At 48.0% G+C, this 9,781-nt stretch overlaps 1 non-coding gene across 1 annotated transcript; it reads right to left on the bottom strand.

The window, feature by feature from the left end:
• Window positions 1–7,184: 7,184 nt before the first annotated feature.
• Window positions 7,185–7,438, bottom strand: LOC144686182 (small nucleolar RNA SNORA53). The gene has a single exon (XR_013577879.1). It is a non-coding gene; the product is annotated as a small nucleolar RNA SNORA53 (small nucleolar RNA).
• Window positions 7,439–9,781: the final 2,343 nt, after the last annotated feature.

The following is a 9,781-nucleotide window of genomic DNA, read 5'->3' as shown; positions in this document are numbered from 1 at the left end:
TGCTCAGAATTAAACACAATACTCCAACTGGCACAGTGCTTTATAAACGTTTAGCATAGCTTCCTTGCTTTTGTGCTCTATCCCCCTATTAATAAGGGGGATATTAATATATCCCCAGGATCCCAATGCTTTTTAGTATTCTCCTCAACCTGTCCTGGCACTTTCAAAGACTTGTGCACATGCACCCCCAGGTTTCTCTGTTCCTGCACCCCTTTTAAAACTGTACCTTGGTTTAAATTGCCTCTCCTTGTTCTTTCTGCCAAAATGTTTCACTTCTCTCCATTAAATTTCATCTGCTACGTGTCTACCCACTTCATCGGTCTATGTCCTCCTGAAGTCTGATACAGTCCCCTTCATTGTTTACCACATTTCCAAGTTTCATACCATTTGCCCACTTTGAAATTCTGCCCAGTATACCCAAGTTCAAGTTATTAATATATATCAAAAGAGCAGTGCTCCTCATACCAGATCCCCGGGGGAACACATTGGGGGAAATTTTATGGAGGTGATAGGGGTCTCACTTGCTGGCTGGAGAGTTAGGGAGAGACCCAAGTTGCCCACTTTGGGGAAGATTTGCCAAACCACAAGCCAATCAGGCAGTTGTGAGGCCAGCAACGGGCCTTCCACCAGGATCAGACTTTGGAGGGGTGGGGGAAGTCCTGCCCATCAAGAACTGCTGGCCAATCAGAGGCCAGCAGCTCTTTTGCTCATCAAAGTTACCGGGGAGACAACAGGATCGTGGGGCAAAAGCAAAAAACTGCGGATGCTGGAAATCCAAAACAAAAACAAAAATATCTGGAAAAACTCAGCAGGTCTGACAGCATCTGCGGAGAGGAATACAGTTAACGTTTCGAGTCCGAATGACTCTTCATCAGGACTAAGAAATATAGAAATGAGGTGAAATATAAGCTATTTGAGGGGGGTGGGACAGGTAGAGCTGGGTAGAGGGCCAGTGATAGGTAGAGGCAAAGAAGAGATTGCCAAAGATGTCATAGACAAAAGGACAAAGGGATTGACGGTGGTGATAAACAATCCTGTTGCCTCCCCGGTAACTTTATCACCACCATCAACACTCCTTTGTCCTTTTGTCTATGACATCTTTGGCAATCTCTTCTTTGCCTCCACCTATCACTGGCCCTCTACCCAGCTCTACCTGTCCCACTCCTCCTTCAACCAGCTTATATTCCACCTCATTTCTATATTTCTTAGTTCAGATGAAGAGTCATTTGGAATCGAAACTTCTACTGTGTTCCTCTCCGCAGATGCTGTCAGACCTGCTGAGTTTTTCCAGGTATTTTTGTTTTTGTTTAGGATCATGGGGCACTCAGGCCAGAGGTAAGTGATGGTGAGAGGGGTTTCATGGGGAGGGATGTAGGGGATCAGTAGCAAGGGCAGGGGGTTGCTCTCAGCGACCCACCCCACCCTGCTCCCAGTCCTATTGCTGGGTCCCTCGATTGGGCACTGAGTGCCTTTGAACAAGGGACCTCACACCCCCCAGTCCCCTCCCTACCCCCCACAACCCCCTCCCTCTCCCCCACCCCTGGGAGACCACACACAATCTGCCAGGGTTTTCTATTCTTTTGTTCCATCTCAACTACTTTAATATCTGTTTTGGTATCTTCCACTATTGTCCTTTATGTTAACTTCTTCACTGAAAACTGAAGAAAAGGGGAATTTTAACCCCTCCAACCCACGTCACCATCCCCCACAATGATGGCAGGGGAACTGGTTAAAGTTCGAATTTATGAAATCAGCTGCACAAGTATCCATTTATGTTTGAATCAGGTCTGAACCGTGTCTCACTGAGCCTTTAGGAGAGGCAAGTCCATCACAATATTGAAAGGAACCTTCCTTCCTGAGATATTGGCCATGATTTGAAATTAACATCTCCTGTCAGTGAAATGGAGGGAAGATTAAATGATGTTTTGTGGGATAGTTGAAAGTCAAAAGGTAGAATTGTCCCAGATTTGCACTAAGTGCGTTGGTGGGAGTGATCATACCTCAGCTGCTGGGGCTGCAAAGGCAAGCTCGGGAACATCAGGAAGGGATGTCCGCTGCACTCCTCAGATTGCAAGGCACAATGGAGTCCGCCTTCAGTCTGAGGTGATAGTGCCGGTATGCCAACGCATCGAGTTCAACACTGGTAGGGTGGCGGCCGCCATGGAGATTTTGGTCCAGCTCGTCACTCCTGCACTGCTGCCCGGGCTGCACTCCATCATTGATGCCATATTGGCCTTCAACAGTGTGTGTGCGAGAGGGGTGCCAAGCAGTTCAATCTCATTCTAGCTACCCTTTCTCTTCAAGGAGTCAGCCAAGGGCACTTGGGAGCCCATAGGGAGGAGGATCAGCAGGTGCACATCCCGGGGCCATCCACCTAGGTGACTCCGGGAGCGCCCGGCCTATCCGAATCCACTCTTCCTGTGACCCCAACAGGGGTCCAGCTACACAGGCCAAAGAGGATGCCATTGCCACACAGCAGGACCCTGAAAGCAGGCTGAGGCCCTCCAGGTCTCAGCCCTCCAGAGGATGCCTGCCAAGTTCATCACAGACAGGCAGTCACTGTCAGCAGGCTGCCTCCACCTCCACTGTGGCAGCAGGGCTAGGAAGGTTAAGAAGATGTAACTCTTTTGTTACAAAACAAATTAAATTAACAAATTAAGGGACAAAGTAAAAAGCAGAAACTGTAAAAACAAAAGACAAAATGCAAATGAAACTTACCAACATTAAATCAAAATGCAATTAAAGGGGATTAAGAAGATGTCGTTGTATAGCCTGGGCATGGGTGTTAATCACTAGTACATAATGTTCACTATTGTAAATAAACTCTGAAGAATGTCTCCCTGCCAATGGCTCCTTGTTCTGATGAGCAGTGTTCGTGTCACTCAGATGTGAAACATTGGTTCCTGCACAAGGTAAAGGCAGGTGTGTCCAGGGCCTCTTCCTTGTGCAGTGTGTAACCTTCAGACCAAAGTGATGCTCTGGCTTCACACTCGCTGGACACATTACAGATGCCTGCACCTTGATTGTGCTTGTTATTGCTGCCAGAATGACGTGGGCAGGAGTCACAGAGTTCTGTCATTCTCTCTGTGTGCTCTCGGCACCTTTGAGGTGGGGCTGGCCCCCTCATCTCTTCAGCATCTGTAACCGGTGATGCTGTGCTCCTGGAGGGGTCAGGTGCTGAAGGCTGACAAAAGATCAGGTGCATTTAAAGTTTCACGGCTGCATCTCCATGATATGACCCTGATCACAGAGTGCAAGCGAGCTTCCCTTAGCCAGACAGGAGCCAGACATTCTCAGAGGCCATGTGAAGATCTATGGAGTGTCCTCACTGCATGTCGTCATCATCCTCCTGGAATCTAGTGACTATTAGGGCCTCTGCCTCTTCTCCAAGACAAGAGCCTGAGCACTGAGGGTATGCACACTGCCATCAGCCACACAGGGGTCAAATGTTCACAGAGGCAAGGTGAGGATGTCAGGGCTGACCTCATTGCATCTTGTCATCATCCTCCACGAATCTTGCAGCTATTAGGGCCTCCGGAGAGCAGCTGCCTCAACTGGCCAGTGCGATGGCCTTATCGCTGATATCCTTGCCTTCGTGGATCTCATCACCATCATTCCATTTGGTGTCTTCCTCATTGGAGGAGATGTGCAAATCTTCCATCTCCTCCTCAGCCAGGTCCTCCTCCCATTGCAGCACCAGGTTGTGTAGCACGCAGCAAGCTAGGATGATGTGCAACACCCTCGGGGGCCTGTATTGCAGTGCTCCATCGGACCTGTCAAGGCATCAGAACCTAATTTTCAAGGTGCCTATTGTTTGCTCCACCAAAGTCTGGGTTCCAGCATGAGCTCGTGATACAGTCGCTTTGCTGTAGTCTGAGCTCGACGCATGGGCATCATCAGCCATATCCCCTGGATAGCCCTCATCCCCGAGGAGCCAACCCTGCAGCCTCTGTGGACCCTGGAAGATGTCAGGGATCGGAGCCCTGCTAAGGATGTAGGAGTCATGGACACTCCCTGGGAATCACACACAGACATATAAGATGCATTTGTGGTGGTCGCATAGCAGCCGAACATTCAGCAAGTGGAAGCCCAGTTGACTGCTCGTTGCCACGGAGATCTAAACACCATGTGAGTGCAGTTGATGGCACCCTACATCTGTTGAAAACCAGAGATCTGTGCCAATCCCAGCGCTCTTGCTTCCTGGATTTCCTAATCCCGGGCGAAATGCACCAAGTTCTGTCCCTTCGAGAAAATGGTGTCTGTGAACTCCTGGATACTCTTGTGTGTGGAGGCTTGTGAGATCCCACACAGGTCGCTGTGGAGCCCTGGAGCCACTGGTGCAAAAACCGATCAGTGCAGTCACTTTCACAGCCACTGGCAGTGGATGCCCTTGATCTCCCCATAGCACCAAATCCTGCACCAGGTGGCATATGTGACCAACCAGTTCCCTAGACACGCGCAGTCTTCAGCGACACTGGTTCTCAGTCATCTGCAGGAACGACAAGCGCTGTATATAGACCCAGGGTCTAGTGAGGCACCTACAAGCAATGGCTTACTGCAAGATCTTCAGCTGCATGCGCAGCAGGCCCTGCCCCCCCTTCATCTTGAGTGAGGTGCTCCTCCCTTTGCTGAGCCAGGTGCCTCCACCGCACTCTTCTTCTCTGCTCCCTGTAAGCCATGAGGCACACTGCTAAATCACCAGGTTCCATAATCCTGATGTTCTGCAGGATCAAAGAGAGAGGCATGTGGGTTAGCATATGTGTCCTAAGAACCTCTCTTGGCTAAGTCTGAAGGCCCCTTCATGCATGCAGGAGAGTGCTGGCCATCACTCGGATGGTCAGTGTGTAATGCGCACATTGGCTGCCTGAAACCCCACACACCTCTGCCCCACTCCACTTGACCAATTGGCGGCAGCTTTGGCCACTGGACTGCATTCTGTGCTCTCAGCTCAGGCGCAAGCATTCTCCTAACCCACGCTGCAAGGCTGCACTGTTAGCTTGAACCATCGGGGAGGCTTAATAAAGACATTGCAAGGGGCTGTGAGTGCCTCCACCAGTGACTGCGCCATGGCCACCTTTCACTAGGGGACGGTACAACTTGCCCAGTCGGCCAATTGCTCTGCTGCCCCTAAAATGCACATTAAGTTGCATTCTGCACCTGAGGGTGAAATGTTCTGGAGCATTTGGTGGCACTTTCATGCATTTGCTTTGCTTGAGCAGACAGAAAAACTTCAGAGGCCAAACTCCAAGCATGTCAATGGAGCTGCTGCTGAGCGCTCTCAGCTATAGGAGAAAGCTCACTTTTGACAAGCTTTTTCAAGTGCATGGCCGCTTCTCTCATCACACCCCGCCACCCCTCCTCCTCTCCCTGGCATGTGCTTGTGTACTTCCTTCAGTTTGTGCTGCCTTGCCCTCCTTCACCCTCGCCCTTCCCCCACCTGACCTGCACTGGAGGCCTTGTCCCAGCACCGCACTGAAAGCCAGCTGGAAAAAAGCGACTTGCCTGTGCCCCTCTGCCCCATCGAATGCACGATGCTCACGAGTGCTGTGCAAAGTTGTGTGCATTCACCTCTGAGTTCCCCTCAAAGTTCAGGCTGCTTATGTACAGTTGTGAAACACATCGGTGTGTAATCATGCTGATGTGCCCGGATGATCCAGCGTGGGGGGATGATTCTGGTGAGCAGGGCTTATAATGAGATGCTAAAGCATTGAAATGAGGTTCCCGACATGCAGCAGCAGGAAATGCAGCCTGCCTTTGACGGGTGGAGCAGACGATCACAAACTGGTTTCATGACACTGTAAAACCAATTTTTGGCCTTCTTGCCATATTGTCCCCAACTCCCACCTTCCATGATGCTCAACGCCAATGGGACTGAACAATTTCACCCAAAATTTCTGAGATTAATAAAGGCTCAGTGCTCTCAGCTGCTTTTTCAACTTATTCTGAGAAATGGAAACAGAAGGCAGCACCTGTGGAGAGAAACAATGTTAATGTTTCAATTTTCCAACTTCCACAGTATTTTGCTTTTATCCTCTGGGAAATGATTTGCAAAAAGTAATTGTTGTGAGAGACTTGTTTGTACAGTTTGGAGATATTCACACGCTGAACTGGGAGGCACATGCTGCTTTAAATTAGACTTTGGATGGGGAGGACTATCAGCAGCAGGGCTGTGGTGTGGAGGGAATTGCAGAGAGGACAGCGGCAGTGGAGAGATGATCAGCTCACAAGGGGCACTACTCACATCACAGGGTGTACAGACAGCGGCTCAGTTTCCTTGATCTCTCAGAAGAGGATTGCTCCTAAAGGATGAGGTTCTGCATCAAGCGATGGCAGACAGCTGCAACAGAAGGCTATGTTGGACCTAATGTCCACCTATTACCAGTTACTATGAAAGTCACCACTGCCTTCAACGTTTTTGCCTCTGATTCCTTCCAGATCTCTGCCATAGACATATCCAAGAACTCCAGTGGGCTGTATATAAATGAATAAAGCAGGTGACGGATTGATTGTGTGTACATTTTCCTGCTGATGACAACAGCCAGAATGTGCAGACACTTGAGATTGTCTCTCTGACTGGCTTCCAACAGCTACAGGATACCATCAATTGCACAAAGCGGCAATTTGAGCACCACCAGATCAACCAGGGGTATTCACCAGAAGCAAGGGATTCCAGTCCATCAATAGGCACTTGGTGTGCAGCCTCAAGAGAAGGTTTATGCAGCTGTGTCCCAGGGAGCTGCCATGATGCTTTCATAGAGGAAGAGAGAACAGAGGGAACAATAGATCAGTTAGCATTAATATTAACAGTCAGGAAAATTTTAGCAATTCATTATTAAGGATGTGGTATCTGACACAAAAGTGAAATACTGCAAATGTTGGAAATCTGAAATAAAAACAGAAAATGCTGGAAATACTCAACAGGTCAGGCATCACCTGTGGAGAGAAAAACAGAGTTAATGGGCAGTATTTTCTGCCTATCGGGCAGGCGGGCCCAACCCAATCGCCAGCGGGCGCGGACCCGATCCCCGCCAACGAAGCGGGCAGCACCACCATTTTACATGGGTGGGCCAATTAAGGCCCGCCCAGCGTGACGTCCGCCAGGAAGTGCTATGCGCTTCCTGTGCGGGCAGGGGGAATCCCTAAAATCGAGAGTGCAATATTTAAACCAGATGGATTTTGATAAGCGTGTCCACACAGCAGCAAAGTCCTGATGGCAGCAACAGCCTGGAGTAACAGATTGTTCACATCAGAACTGAGGGTCTACCGTGCAGCTATATTACTTTAACATGCCAATGACTCAAGCACCTTTGACTGTACAACCACAAGTTGATGAATGTCATCTGCGTTGGGACATGTTCATAATTTACACAATAACTTTATTACAATTTTTAAAACCCTGCATGAAAACTCATCCCACCGCTGGATGAGGTTTCATGTTTTCTCTATTTGCCGCCGGGGCTTTAATTGGTTAAATGATCCTGTCAATGGCCTCAATTGGCCAGGTCGGCAGGCCCGCAGCTGATTTTGCTGCGCCCCCGCCTTCCTGAAAATTTAAATGGGGCGGGGTGACGTCAAGGGTTCCACCTGACGTCATCCCGTGTCATTTTACGCGTAGGCGAGCGGGCCCCGCCCCTTGCTCGCCGACGGCAAAATTATGCCCAATGTTTCAGGTCTGCACAGAGATTGAAGATTAGTTAACAGACTGGAAATGGAGCAAAAATAAATGGCTCATTTTTGGGATGGCAGTGTGAAGTAGTGCAGTGCCACATGGATCAGTGCTTGGGCCTCAGCTACTCACAGTCTATATAAACCATTCACAAAAATGATTCCTGGGATGAAGAGCTGTAGCTATGAGGATAGGTTGGAGAGGTTGGGACTGTTTTCCTTCACGAAAGGAAGGCTGAGATGAGACTTGATGGAGGTAGTCAAGATCCTGAGGGGTATGGACAGGGTAAATAGTGAGAAACTGCTCCCACTCAAGAGAACATCAAGAACTAGAGGGCACAGATTTGAAATAATTAGCAAAAGGAGTAAATGTGATGTGAGGAAAATTTTTTCACCCAAAGGGTAGTTGGAATCTGGAACAAACTTCCTGAAAGGGTGGTGGGGGCACCACAGTTGAGGTATTCAAAATGGAATTGGATTGCTACCTGAAAAGAGAGAATGTGCAAGATTATGGGGATAAGGCAGGGGGGTGGGACTAGGTGGAATGCTCTTTCAGAGACCCAGTGCAGACTTAATGGACTGAATGGCCTCCTTCTGCACTGTAAAGATACTGCAATACTGTAATAGATGGGGAGACTGAATGTGATGTATCCAAGTCTGGTAATGATATAAAGTTAGGTGGGAAAATAAGCTGTGAGGAGGATGCAAAGAGGATGTAAAGGGAAATGGACAGGTTAAGTGAATTGGTAAGAAGGCGCTAGAGTTCCTATAATGTAGGGAAATGTGAAACTATCAATTTTGGTAGAAAGAATCAAAAAAGAGAATAAATCTATGCCTTTGTAACATTATGCTTCTATTTACCATGCTGCCATTGGCAAATGTGGATATGTAGCTTTCTATCCCTTCATCTAAGTCATTAATAAATATGGTGAATAATTGAAGCCCCAATACAGATGCATGCGATGCACCACTACCCACATCCTGCCAATTAGAGTACCTGCCCATTATCACTGCCACTCAGCCAATTTCTGAACCAGATCCATGATTTGCTTCAGTTCCATGAACTTCAACTTTAACTCCTTCTCCTTCAGTTCTCTGCCTGAAGGCAGGTCCCACCCACAGCGCCACAATCCCCACCATGGGTAAGGCTAGGAGGTAGGTCCTGGATCCACCCCAGCTGGAACGGGGATCGAACCAATCTGATCCACACTGGCCATCCAACGAATGTAGCCAACCGAACTCCCAAGGAGTTTGAGTTGCTGTGGCAACATGCATTTTTACATGCATGTTGTCTCCAGAGTAATGGTTAGTGACAGTAGAGGCTCCAATTTTATTTCCAATTTTATATGGCTGACCAGGAATCTCTCCCGCTCTTACCGCCTGCCATTGGCATGTTTTGGAAGGATTTTGCAGGTTAATGCTCAACCTGTTTGGCCATGTTATGATGCATCTTCCTTGGCCATCAAGTCCTGGAGTGGGCCTTGAACCCTGAGCTTCTGGTTCAGAGGCAGGGACTCTACCCATTGCACCACAATAATGGGCAGGTACCTTTAGCTAACAGTTTTTTATGAGGGATTTTATTAAATACGTTCCGGAATTCAATATAAACAACATCCACAGACATTCCCTGTCCACCACCTTAGTCACCTCTTCAGAAGATTCTATCAAGTTCATCGGCTATGACTTACCTATTACTCTCTGATAGCTGAAACTTTCAAGGTGTTCAGTCACTCTTTCTCTAATTATTGACTCTAGTAATTTCCTGAAAGTTGTTAGGTAACTTGTCTATAATTCCTTGTTTTCTCTCTCTTAAATGGCAATTTTCCAATCAGAAGGAACAGTTCCAGAATTGAGAGCATTTTGCAGATGCCCTAATTATAATTTTCCAATGTCCTCATTCATCTATTTCCTTTAAAATCCTGGGATGGGAGCCATCTGGTTCTGGGTATTTGTCATTCTTTGGTACCATTATTGTCTTCCTTGCTGTTACTTTGCTGAGATCCTGACTCTGATTCAATATTAGTTTCTCAGGGATGTCTGGCATGCTGACCTCTTCCTCTACAGTACCTACTGATGCAAAGTAAATTACTCAGCATATTGTTCCTGACTACCCTCT

Source organism: Cetorhinus maximus, chromosome 10 (genome assembly GCF_964194155.1).
Source record: "Cetorhinus maximus chromosome 10, sCetMax3.hap1.1, whole genome shotgun sequence".
NCBI classification, from domain to species: Eukaryota; Metazoa; Chordata; class Chondrichthyes; order Lamniformes; family Cetorhinidae; genus Cetorhinus; species Cetorhinus maximus.
This window is presented reverse-complemented; position numbering and strand designations above follow the sequence as displayed.